Source organism: Chiloscyllium punctatum, chromosome 18 (assembly GCF_047496795.1).
Source record: "Chiloscyllium punctatum isolate Juve2018m chromosome 18, sChiPun1.3, whole genome shotgun sequence".
Classification (NCBI taxonomy): domain Eukaryota; kingdom Metazoa; phylum Chordata; class Chondrichthyes; order Orectolobiformes; family Hemiscylliidae; genus Chiloscyllium; species Chiloscyllium punctatum.
This window is the reverse complement of record NC_092756.1, coordinates 84,657,461-84,671,739: the sequence shown is the minus strand read 5'-3', so window position 1 is coordinate 84,671,739 and position 14,279 is coordinate 84,657,461. Positions and strand designations below refer to the sequence as shown.

Sequence of the window (14,279 nt, the reverse complement as noted above, 5' to 3'; positions counted from 1 at the left end):
GCACCGTAGGGATTCTACAATCAAAACACTGACCAAAAGACAGTTTAAATGTACTTCACAGAAAGGAGTATGTAAAGAACTTCCACCAGTTCCATGTATCAGCACTGCTATTTAGCACACCTTCTCAAGAGAAAAGACACCCCTTTTGCTAACATTAACCAGACCCCTAAATCTAAATTAACGATCATTTTGGCTCCTTTAACAAACAAAAATGAAATTACTTCACCCTCAGTAATTAAACCTCTGGAATCTTATATGTTTTCACTTACAAGCACTATAAATGCATTAGAATAGAATCCTACAATTCGTCCATCAAATCCATATTGACCCTCCTACCCAGACTCCCCCCACTTTATCCCTGCATTTCCCTTGGCTAATCCACCCAGCCTGCACATCTTTAGAGGAAATGGCAGCACACCCTCAGAGATTATGTGCAAACTCTGCACAGACAGTCACCCAAGGGTGGAATTGAACCTGTGACCCTGGCGCTGTGAGGCAGCAGTGCTAACCACTGAGCCACCATACCACCCAAAGGCAGACTAAGGGGCCCATTAGGAGCCATTAGCTTCTCACAAGCGTCACCCCTGACACTGATTCTAGCGGTTCAAGAAGGCACATTCCCACCACCTTCTCAAGGGCAACTAGGGACAGGCAATGAATGCAGCTCAGCCAGTGACGCTCACAGCCCACGAACCAATTAAAACAAAAAAGAAATTTCCTGGATAAACACTATAAACGGCATCAGCTTAGCTTTTAATTTTCAACAGTTTGCTTTTACATGCCCTTGCTAATATAAAAAAAAACACATCAATGTCCATGCATTACTCATAACCTGCAACCCATCATTTTTTTGTTGCTCTGAGAGATTTCTGTCTTTTCACTTCTACCCTCATCCTCATTGTAATTGGTGTTCTGTAGATTATCTCTCCTCTTATCAGCCTTGATTCTCCTTAGGTTTACTGCATACCAGTATTCTTGTGAGATCGTTAATAGCCTTGAGAGCAGTTTCTTTTACCTTTCAAAGCTTTTTTTTAGATTAGATTACTTACAGTGTGGAAACAGGCCCTTCGGCCCAACAAATCCACACCAACCCACCGAAGCGCAACCCACCCAGATTTACCCCTGTCCCTAAAACTACAGGCAATTTAGCATGGCCAATTTACCTGACCTGCACACCTTTGGACTGGAAACCGGAGCACCCGGAGGAAACCCACGCAGACACGGGGAGAATGTGCAAACTCCACACAGTCAGTCACCTGAGGTGGAGAATTGAACCCAGGTCTCTGGCGCTGTGAGGCAGCAGTGCTAACCACTGTGCCACCATGCCACCCACTCAGCAGGTCTGGCAGCACCTGAGGAGAGAGAAGCAGAGTTACCATTGCGGGTCAAGTGACCCTTCTTCACAACTCTTCCTCAGAATGCTGGAGAAAAGTCACAGGACCTGAAACGTCAACTCTGTAATCTCTCTCCACATAGATGCTGCCAGACCTGCTGAGTTTCTCCAGCAATTTCACTTTGTCCCACAAAATTCTGTTTCCATCTCTTGTGCAGATATCTTCAGATCTTTTTCCCAAAAAGCATCTGGAACAGGCATTAAGCTCAAGTTTGTTCATGGGATGTGGGCATCGCTGGTGAAGCCAGTATTTATTGTCCAGAGGGCAATTAAGAGTTGACCACATTGTTTTGGGTGTGGAGTCACAGATAAAGTAAGGATGGCAATTTCCTTCCCTAAAAGCCATTAGTGAACCAAATGGAATTTTCCTAATGACAGCGTCATAGTCATAGAGTCATAGAGTTGTACAGCATGGAAACAGACCCTTCGGTCCAACCTGTCCATGCCAACCAGATATCCCAACCCAATCTAGTCCCACCTGCCAACACCCGGCCCATATCCCTCCAAACCCTTCCTATTCATATAATCCATCCAAATGTTGCAATTGTACCAGCCTCCAACACTTTCTCTGGCAGCACATTCCATACACGTACCACCCTCTGCGTGAAGACGTTGCCCCTTAGGTCTCTTTTATATCTTTCCCCTCTCACCCTAAACCTATGCCCTCTAGTTCTAGACTCCCCGACCCCAAGGAAAAGACTTTGTCTATTTATCCGATCCATGCCCCTCATAATTTTGTAAACCTCTATTAGGCATCATTAGACTGATTTTTGTTGAATTCAAATTCCAGCATAAAGCTGGGTCTTGGAATTAATAGTCTGAATAGAATTATAACAGTGTGAAAGCAGTCCATGTGGCCCATCAAATCCTTCGGAAGAGCACCCCACCCAGACCCACTTTATAACCCTGCATTTCCCATGGCTAACTCACATATCTTCGAGCAATGGGAGGAGACCAGAACACCTAATGAAAGCCCACACAGACATAGGGAGACCCCACATAGACAGTTGCCTGAGAGTGAAATGAACCTTTTTCCGCCTATGGAGTCAGCTGTTACTAGGGGACACAGCTTTAAATTAAGGGGTGGTAGGTATAGGACAGATGTTAGGGGTAGAATTTTTACTCAGCGGGTTGTGAGTTCATGGAATGCCCTGCCAGTAGCAGTGGTGGACTCTCCCTCTTTATGGTCATTTAAGCGGGCATTGGACAAGCATATGGAGGTTATTGGGCTAGTGTAGGTTAGGTAGGCTTCGGTCGGCGCAACATCGAGGGCCGAAGGGCCTGTACTGCGCTGTATTTTTCTATGTTCTATGTTCTAACCCCAGGTTCCTGGTGTTGTGAGGTAGCTGTGTTACTAACTGAGCCATTAGTGATAATGCAATTAAACCATCACCCTTCCCTTATGTTTCTAATGTTTTCCCAGTGAAAATGCTATGCACTTAGCTTTCCAAATTTCACTTGGCCGTGATAACTTTATCGCAATATTCTCAAATAAAGTAAAATACATTTCAGTTCCTTCCTCTCTGATGTTCAAACGCCCCAGGAGACTGACAAACTTATGTAACAATCTGGCGAGGGACCAGTAACCTTCGTTTTGAAGCGAAACAGAATGAGAGATATAGGAACTCTGTCCATTCATTTTAGAATTAGCTTTTTATTGTCACGTCTACTCAAGTCCATGCGTACAATGAAAGTTGTACAATGTTCCCATTCCCAGCGCCATCTCTGGGACAAAATCATAGGCACAAGCCAGGAAAATAAAGAAACAAAGTTAAAAGTTAAACATTCTGGTCCCTACTTAGTATAAAGTAGAAAAGTAAACAAAGTTAAAAGTTTAAATGTTGTCTTTCTTAGAACAGTACAGGCTAAAGGTTCATTCATGTGACTAACTTAAACCAAAGCAAGCAACTATCGCCCAACAAAAATAAATGTTGGTTCAGTGGTTAGCACTGCTGCCTCACAGCACCAGGGTCTTAGGTTCAATTCTAGCCTTGGGCAGACTGCTCTGTGGAGTTTGCACATTCTCCCCGTGTCTGTGTGGGTTTCCTCCTACAGTCACGATGATGTACAGGTCAGGTGAATTGGCCGTGCTAAATGGCCCATAGTGCTAGGTGCATTAGTCAGAGGGAAATGGGTCTGGGTGGGTTACTCTTCGGAGGGTTGGTGTGGACTGGCTGGGCCGAAGGGCCTGTTTCCACACTGTAGGGGATCTTTAAAAAAAAATTAGGTTACAGAGACTAAGGCCACAGTTTTGAGTAAACTTTACGAGACAGTAATAATGCAATTAGCAATACATTTCGGGACTAGAGTGATTCAGTGGTTAGCATTACTGCCTCACAGTACTGGGGACTTGGGTTCAAGTTCACCCTTATTTGTGTGGAGTTTGCACATTTTCTTTGCGTCTGCTTGGGTTTCCTGCCACAGTCCAAAGATGTGCAAGTTAGATGGATTGGCCATTCTGAGTTTCCATTAATGTGCAGGCTCGCTAGGCTAGCCATGGGAAATGCAGGGTTACAGGGATATGATAGGATAAGGGAATGGGTTTGGATGGGATGCTCTTCAAAGGGTCAATGTGTATTCGATGGGCCGAATGGCCTGCTTCCACACTGTTGGGATTCCACATGCACAATTTATTGCTAATGCCCAGAATGAACAAGGTGATGAATATCTGATCGGCATACATAGCACTCATTGAATAGAAAATATGCTCAATACAGATCTCACAGATTTCTCAGCAACTCCCTCCAGGTGTTAGTGACACCGTAGGGCATCAAATATCACTAACTTTTAGAAGGGATCACAAGTCTTCACTATTTCAGTCCAGAATCAAAACTCCCTCTTGAGAACCATTCCATCACAGACTGCCTTAACGACGACTCCTGCTTTTCCTTGTCCATGTGCCCTCTGACCCCATCCTCATTCACAAACGGAACTTCCTCTTCACTAACTGGTAGCTTCCCCAAGTCACTCCTGCCCCTCTGTTTCTCCCATAAGCTACAACCATGCCTCGTTCCATCGTGAACATAATGCATCTGAGCTTTACAACCTGCATGGTGTTTTCTTCCTTCAAGACCCTCACAATGCTCCTCAATGCAAAGTCAGTGACCTAGCCACTCTCTCAGCTTCCTGGGCCTCTTCTGAGCCCCGACTCCAACACTCAGCTGCCTAGTAATGCCAACGACTTCCTTAAAAGTTCTAATAGCACTGAGCCATCCAGCTGCCCCACCCTCCTCACTGGGTTCCCTACACAGAGTCTGTTGTTCACCTGTAACAGTACAGCTAACTGCAGCACTCCTATCATGGAGTTTGTTAAAAATCACACCACACCAGGTTACAGTCCAACAGGTTTGATTGGAAGCACTAGCTTTTGGAGCGCTGCTCCTTCATCAGGTGGTTGTACCCATGAGGATGGGCCTCAACCGGGATCTTGGGTTCATGTCACATTACAGGTGACCCCACTGCACTGCACTACACACTCTCTCTCTCACACATACACTCACACACACAATCTCTCACACACGTTCTCTCACACACACACTCACACATTCTCACACACATATACATTCTCACACACATACACTCACACACGCTCTCTCACACACACACACACATTCACACACACACACACACTCACACATTCTCACACACATATACATTCTCACTCACATACACACACATTCTCACACACATACGCACTCTCACACACACACACACTCTCAGACACACACACTCACACACACATACACTCACACACACATACACTCACACACACATACACTCACACACACACACACTCACACACACACACACTCACACACACACACACTCACACACACACTCTCTCACATACACACTCTCTCACATACACACTCTCTCTCTCACACACACAAGCACACACTCTTACATATTCACACACTCATGCAGACCCTCATACACATGCTCTCATACACACATACACACACATACCCCCCACACCCAGACCTAAGCACACACCCTCTCACTGGCTTATACCCCTTCTCATCCCCACATGCACTTTATCAAGCTTTCACACATGCAAACACACACTCTTCCATGGGTACTCACACACACATTCTCACATGCACACACTCACTCTCTCTCTCATGCATGCGCACACACATACAAGTCTATGGGGTGAATTTGTATTTGTAGAATTATATTTGCAGAAATATTCTATTTTGCTCAAATAATGCACAATCTGCAGGCAGTCAATGCAGACAGTCAATCCAGGTAATATGTTGTAAATTCTGCTTTGGAAATAGAACCAGTCTGACTTAAGATTGGGAGACAGACAGACTCTGACCTCACACCTTTAATGCATTATCTGAACTGAGATGTCACCTTTTGTGATAATACCTTAAGTTATCTCGAGAAGATGACTTAAAAGAAGTTCTGGGATTTACATATTAATAAACTGAAACCTGCATTCTAAAAGATGAAAGACTTAACAATCCAGGTTTGTTCAATATATCACCGTATGAACTATAATCTTTTGCTAAAAAGTCTGTGTCTTATGATCTCATTCTCCACAACCACCTGATCAAATGCAGCATGCTGCAAGCTAGTGCTTCCAAAAATACCTGTTGGACCATAAGCTGGTGCTGTGTGATTTTTAACTTTGTCCACCCTAGTCCAACACCGGCATCTCCACATCATAACATGGAGTTTGTTTCTCTGTCTCCCTCTCATCTCTTCCCTCACTGCCTGTAGCCTTTAAACCCCTCTTCAGGGACCCTCAAATCTATCACGAGTGACATCTTGAAAAATCCCCTTCCTTATTGCTGGAGAGCTGAGGTTACCAACAAGCAACTCTGAATGTTACATCCTCTCAGAATGCTCGAATTGGTTTTAATTAGAGATACAAAGTGAATATTCTTTGCCAAATCCTAGCCTGGACTTAAAGCTAAGTCATTGTTAAGTTTTCCTGTTAATCCCTGTCTGTATAATCAAAGCCTCTCTCTATCCAGTCGAAATTTTCTGACTCCCATTTTAATTTGCAAATTCAAGTCTTTCCTTCTTGCACTCCATTAGTCTCGGAATCCAAGCCAACTCTGCCTGCTCATTATTGGAATTTCTTATTTTTTTCAAGTTTCAGGTATGGAACCAATACCTCAACAAGTTAGGTAAGTGCATAAATATGCAAGAAATGGAGGGATACGAAACAGGGACATGAAACAGGGACAGGCAAAAGGGATTAGTTTAATTTGGTGTCATGTTCACACAACATTGTAGGCCAGAAGGCCTGTTCCTGTGCTGTACTGTATTACTTCCTCTGTTCTAATTTCTGCCCTTGCAAAGCCGCCTTTTAAATCAGATTCTCGCTCCATTAGTATCATCTTCAAATTAATCTTTGTTAATGGCGACAAGAGAGTTATGGAGCCATCCAGCACAGAAACAGACCCTTCGGTCCAATCAGCCCATGCCGATCATAACCCCAAACTAAACTAGCCTCACCTGCTTACATTTGACCCATATCCCCCCAAACATTTTCCATTCATTTACTTATACGAATGCCTTTTAAACATTGGACACACATCCACCACTTCCTCTGGAAGTTCATTCCACACACAAAGTATTCACTGCATAAACAAATTGCCCCCATGTCTTTTTTAAATCTTTCTCCTCTCACCTTATAAACATGCCTCCTGGTTTTGAAATCCCCGACATCCTCGGGAAAAGACACGTTTACTGAAACAAACAAACTAAAAACAAAATTGACCAAACATTATTCAGTAGGCAGGGGCCCATTTTACCTTTAAATAAAAGTTCATCTCACACCACAGTTAAATGCTGCTTAACGAGGCATTTATTCTTTGGGAATCAGCCACTCCTGCTGGCCTGTTTCATTTCTTTACATTTAGCCTTTATTTAGTTTTAGGTTTTATTGTCATATGTACTCAAGTATGGGGTACAAGGGTACAGTGAAAAGTAACACACATGGTGGCACCTTAGGTACAAAGTACCTAGGCATAAAATCCTAGTTTCATAAATAGAGGCATAAAGAAAGAAGATAAAAAGTTCATTTTCTCCTTTCCCAGTCAGGTACCTTCCAATTCCCAAGCTGACTTGGACAGTGAGGGTTTCCCTGGGAGTTCCTCCCTTTGGCTAAGTGAAGCTTCTAGTCTCAATTCATCCTCACAAACTTTAATCTTCCATCAGAGCACCAGCTCCTGTGTGGCAAATTATGAAGATGGAGGTTTCTCTGTTTCAGACGCAAGACTGGCAGGATATTGACCATTGAACCTTCTGTGGACAATACTTGTAAAATAATGACCATCTCTGAATCAGATCTGATCATTCGTGGGAATATTGACCTCGCGTAGGTGAAACTCATTCACCAAAGCGAAGGTGCTGATAAACTCAGAACATAAGTGGGCGGCACAGTGGCACAGTGGTTAGCACTGCTGCCTCACAGCGCCAGAGACCCGGGTTCATTTCCTGCCTCAGGCGACTGACTGTGTAGAGTTTGCATGTTCTCCCCGTGTCTGCGTGGGTTTCCTCCGGGTGCTCCGGTTTCCTCCCACAGTCCAAAAATGCGCAGGCCAGGTAAATTGGTCACGCTAAATTGCCCGTAGTGTTAGGTAAGGGGTAAATGTAGGGGTATGGGTGGGTTGTGCTTCGGCGGGGCGGTGTGGACTTGTTGGGCCGAAGGGCCTGTTTCCACACTGTAAGTAATCTAATTCCCCATCAAATCACATAATCGCTACAGCGTGGAAGCAGGTAATTCGGCCCATTGAGTCCACACAAACCCTTTGAAGACCATCCCTATAACCCTGCATTTCCCATGGCTAACCCACCTCGACTGAACCATCCCTGGACGCTGTCAGGCCAATTCACCCTGACCTGCACATCTTCGGACTGTGGGAGGAAACCCACGCAGACACGGGGAGAACGTGCAAACTCCACACAGACAGTCGCCTGAGGCGGGAATCAAAGCCGGGTCCCTGTGTGGCCGTAGTGCTAACCACTACTGCCTCATGCTTTGCATATGAATCAACTCAGGATGTGGAGATAATCAAATCAAACCCTCTATAGCTTTACAGAAATGGGATGTTCCATCAAAAGCTGGGGGAATTAAGGCAATCATTGTTTAAGTGTGACTTTTTTTTAGGTATGTCTTTAGGATCAGAGAGAAGGATGTACAATGTTAACCGTGTGTAGGAGCAATTACATCCACAGATGGAACAGCCCTTGCCTCAGTGGCCATCAAAGATGAGCATCGCTTTATAGAATGAATGGTGAGAGGTATAGCAAATGTGAGTACTGACTGAAATTGAAGGGAGCGGGGTACGGACATGTATAAGGTATCAATGGGGCAGTAACAGTTTGAAAATTGTTGAGTTGTACTGAATGATGATCCTTCACAATGTTGTCCCATCCAGACAGATTCAATTTAGACGCTAGATTTAGAGTATGAAAGGGTAGGTACAAATTTATTGAGCCAATATATGCCTCCAGTGGTTAATTCCAAACCATGGACCAGAGGTTAGAAACCCCTGAGAGACCTTACTCCCCATTTTATATAATCAATGAACAATTCAGGACCAAATGAGGCTCTTTGGCCACTTATGCCTCTTTGGTAGAGCCATCCAAATAATTTATCTTCCCCGTTCTGCATTCCCACAGCTTTATAAAACAATTCCCTTCAGATATTTATCAAATTCTTGTTTCAGAAGTTACCTTTGAATTTTGCATTCCAAATCACTGCATCAAAGTATAGTGTTTCCTCAGGTCTCCTCTGGTTCGTTCGCTAATCACCTTTGAAGCTTTGTCTTCACGTTATCAATGTGATTGCTGCTGATTCTGTGGATTTTTTGAGCCTCAAGAGATTACACAATATAAGCAGGATGGGTGGGGAGCTGTGAAATGTCACCGTATGAGTCAAACATATCAACCCACTACACAAAGGTTAAAATAGCACAAAACCGGACGGACTACCTGGTATCAACAGAGGAATCATCAATGTCTTCCCGTCGACGTTTTCTTCACTAAAATCTGGGGGGATGGGGGAGTGGGATTTGTGCCAAAATTGGAGTAAGTGTCCCACAGACCAGTCGAGGATGCAGTCTGACATAGCCATGACCACCACATCATACCTTGCACTGTCCCAGACACCACTAGGCACCATCTCTAGGCATGTCCCCCCACCCAGGGACCCAGCAGAAATTGTGGCATGGTGGCATGCAGTCAGGGTGGAGTTGTCTTGGGAGCCGTTAACATTGACTCTAGACCCCCATGAAGCCTCAGGTCAATTCTGGTCAAGAAAAGTTTTTGCTGATTACCACCTACTGCTCCAACAGAACTGACCAATGAGTACTCCTCGCTGTTGAACTTGGAAGAAGCACAGAGGGTTACAAAATGCCCAGAATGCTCTCTGAGTGGGCCCTCATTGCCCATCAGCAAGCGTGTTAACCTTGGGGGGAGGACTGAAGAACATGTAGGCTACAATAGGCCTGTGGTAAGAGGTGAAGTCACCAACAGGAGGGTAGAAACCAGCTTTGACATAGGTGTAACCAACGCACAGTCCTTGTGGGAACAAAGTATCATCTTCAATGTAAGGAACTGGCTTAAAGTGTTATGTGATTTGACACGGGCTAAATGGAAAAGATTCTGAACAGCTCCAAACCAGGCTCCCATAGATATTGTAGGCCATCAGCAGAAGAATTGTTTTCAACCACAATCTGTAAACCTCTTTACCTGACATATTAACCTTAAAACAGAAGCTCAACCCTGGTTCATTGGAGTGTGCAAGAGGGTGTGCCAGGCAGACCTAAAAATAAGGTGCCAACCCTTGGTGAAGCTACAAAACAGGACTACCTGCAGAAGCAGCCAGTGATAGACAGAGCTAAGCAAATTTGCAACCAATAGATTAGATCAAAGCTCTGCAGTCCCCATGTGTCTATTTGAGAGTGGTGGTGTACAATTAAACTCGAAGAGGAGGAGGCTCCACAAATACTCCCATCTTCAATGAGCAAATCAGTCACATGACAAGGCTGAAGTCTTTTGAATACTGTCTCCTTGAAGTGCCGAGTAGATGATCTACCTCAGCCTGCTCCAGGGGTCCCCAGCATCGCAGGTGCCAATCTTTAGCCAACTCAATTCACATGAAATCAAAGAACTGCACTGGATCCTGCAGAAGTCCTGAGCCCTGACAACATTCCTAGCCACGCTGTTCCAGCACAGCTACAACACTGGCATCTACCTGGTAATGTGGAAAATCATCCGCCTACAATCAACCCACACAGTGAAGAGGAATCCAATTGAGCCAACTAGCGCCATGTCAATCTGCAAACAACTCCGGTACAGACCCCACCTCTGAACCAGGAGGCCTGCATTCAAGACATAGAGTTGTATTATCACTAGAATGATGGCACAGAAACAGGCCCTTCAGGCCCATTGCATCAATGCTAGGCAAAATAACCACCTGACTATTCTCACCCCATTTCCCAGCTTTTTCCATAGCCTTGTATGCCTTGGCATCACAAGTGCAAATCTAAAATCCTTCTTCCAGGTTCTGGGGGTCTCTGTCTCTCCCACCCTTACAGCCTGTGAGTTCCAGATTTCCACCACCCTCTGAGGTAAATCATAATCTCGCTGAGCAGGTTGACTTAAAACATCGACCAGTGATGAAAAGGGGGGATGGTTGACAATGCTGTCTGGACACTTATTCAGCAATAACTGTTTTAGTCTGGATCGATCTGTTCAGATAAGCTCAGAACCCACCTCAAAGCATTACTCCAAACATTAAGAAGATATACATGACAGTCTAGAATCCCTCCATTGTGGAAGCAGGTCCTTTGGCCCATCAAGACTACATAATCTGCCCAAATACCATCCTACCCAGACCTACCTTCCATAACTCTGCATTCCTCATGGCTAACCCACCTAGCCTGCACGTCTTTGGACTGTGGGAGGAAACCAGAGCACCCGGCAAAAACAGGGAGAATGTCCAAACTCCACACAGATAGTCCCGTGAAGCTGGAATCAAACCCAGGTGCCTGGTGCTGTGAGGCAGCAGTGCTAAACACCAAACCATATCAAGCATTCAAGTGCATATTAATTAAAGCCCTACCTCAATAATCATCAACTTCATTCATGGTCTGTTTTGGTTCTATCAAAGGTACGAGTTCCTGACCTCAAATTGGCCTGGCTTCACTCAGGAACAAACAAAAACACTGGAATCATTTGGAGGCCTGAATGAAATAGGCATTGGCAAGAAATCTGCCAGAAACACATGAGAAGCCTAATAAAGTCGATCTCAACTTTGGGGAGAGCTCACTGAATCTTCCAACAAAGCTCCTGCCGTGAGATTCTGACGAGCAGCAGCGAGTTGTCTGTTGCTTGTTAAAGACCTTATTAAGTGCAAATTCCACCTCATTAATATGCAGTTTCCTGTCCTTAACACCTGCTGCAAGTCAACTAGACTCTGAGAATTCCCAATACCGAAGTCCGAGCAGGTATTGAGAGTCAGGGGGATGTGAGGACTGCAGATGCTGGAGACCAGAGTTGAAAAATGTGATGCTGGAAAAACACAACAGGCCAGGCAGCATCCGAGGAGCAGGAGAATCAACGTTTCGGGCATAAGCCATTCCTGAAGAAGGGCTTATGCCCGAAACGTCGATTCTCCTGCTCCTTGGGTGCTGCCTGGCCTGTTGTGTTTTTCCAGCATCACATTTTTCAACTCAGGTATTGAGAGTCATACAGTCATAGAGATGTACAGCATAGAAACAGACCCTTTGGTCCAACACATCCATGCCAACCAGATATCCTAAACTAATCTAGTCCATTTGCCAACGTTTGGTCCATATCCCTCTAAACCCTTAAATGTTGTTATTGTACCAGCCTCCACCATTTCCTCTGGCAGCTCATTCCATACACGTACCACCCTCTGTGTGAAAAAGATGCTCCTGAGGTCACTTTTAAACATTTCCCCTCTCATCTTAAGCCTATGCCCTCTACTTCTGGAGTCCCCCACCCCAAGGAACAGACCTTGTCTATTTACCCTATCCATGCCCCTCATGATTTTACAATCCTCTATAAGGATGTCCCTCAGCCTCTGATGTTCTGGGAAAACAGCCTATTCAGCCTCTCCCTACACTTCTGTCTGACACAGCAGTCAATCTGCACAGCTACTGCCTTTGCTGTTTGAGTTCAAGTATCTCTGGACATTGGAGTGCGTCTAAGGAAAATTGTCAGGTACCTGGTGACTTCAGCTTGCTCCAAAGGATTTCCATTTTGGACACCAGGTGCCAATATCTCTGGCATGTGCCGTGGGCACCAGCCGAATGTATCCTATGGCACATGCCATCCTCTATGAGCCCTCATGATAGATCCTCCTATTCAGTTACAGAGCTCTCCTGCATTTCATTGCTGTGCCCTGGATGCCACCTGGTAATTCTCACTGCAATGCTGCAGCAGGGTCACTGGGTGCTCAGCACCCAGCACAGGGATTCGGCAGTATGGTGACTCAGTGGTTAGCACTGCTGTCTCACAGTGCCAGGGATCCAGGTTCAATTCCAGCCTCAGGCAATGATATGTGTGAAGTTTGCAGTTTCTCCCTGTGTCTGCATGGGTTTCCTTCAGGTGCTCCGGTTTCCTCCCGCAGTCCAAAGATGTGAACATTAGATGAGTTGGCCATGGTAAATTGCCCACAGTGTTCAGGCATGTATAGGTTAGGTACATTAGTCAGGAGGAAATAGAGGGTAGGGGGAATGGGTCTGGATGAGTTATTCTTCTGAGGTTCGGTGTAGACTGGTTGGGCCAAATAGCCTGTTTTCACATTGAGTTAAAAATCGCACAACACCAGGTTATAGTCCAACAGGTTTATTTGGAAGCACTAGCTTTTGTATTGCTGCTCCTTCATCAGGTGGTTGTGGAGTATAAGATCATAGGATACAAAATTTTTAGCAAATGTTTACAGTGTGATGTAACTGAAATTATATATTGAAAAAGACCTGAATTGTTTGTTAAGTCTCTCATCTTTTAGAATGACCATGTTGGTTTCAGTTCTTTTATATGGAAATCCCAGAATTTTCTTAAAGTTGCGTTCTCGAGTGAACTTTAACAATAGGTGCTATGATGGCACGGATAATGTATTGAAGGTGCGAATTGCCCTGTGTGAGACTGACTGTGCCTCAATGTTCAGACTGATTCTAATCTAAAAAAGGGATTTACAGAATCTTACATAAAATCATGTAGGTGGTAACAAAGTTAAAAATCACACAACACCAGGTTATAGCGCAACAGGATTAATTGGAAGCACTAGCTTTCCTGATGAAGGAGCACTCCGAAAGCTAGCACTTCCAATTAAACCTGTTGGACTATAACCTGGTGTTGTGTGATTTTTAACTTTGTCTACCCCAGTCCAACACCGGCATCACCAAATCATAAGTGGTTACAGTTACTCTTCGGAGGGTTGGTGTGGACTTGTTGGGCCGAATGGCCTGTTTCTGTACAATAGGGATTCTATGGTTCTATGATAACTGCCTGACGAAGGAGGAGCACTCTGAAAGCTTGTACTTCCAAATAAACCCTTTGGACTATAACCAGGTGTCGTGTGATTTTTAACTTTATCTCGAGTGAGTGAGGGAAAACGTTGTGGGGGTGGGACAGCGTGAGGTTTGGCCGGAGGTGGGTGTAGTCAGAGATAGTGTGAGTGTGAGGTATCAGAGAGAAGTTGGTGGTAGTCACCTTGCCAGAGTGGAGAAGGACCTTGTTCCTACAGTATTCCTCCAGGCAGCCTGGGCTGCATTGACCCAGGAGGCAACCTTGGGAAAGGCTGGGCAGGGTCTGGTGTCACAGCCTCCATTGCTGGTCCTGGGGCAAAAGAACGTTCTGCCTCTACACCATCTCATCCAACACGATCTCC

General features: G+C 44.9%; 1 pseudogene; it reads right to left on the bottom strand.

The window, feature by feature from the left end:
• LOC140489034 (cytochrome P450 2J2-like) overlaps nt 1-9,539 on the bottom strand; it is a 42,893-nt pseudogene extending 33,354 nt beyond the window's left edge.
• Between the last annotated feature and the right edge of the window lie 4,740 nt (nt 9,540-14,279).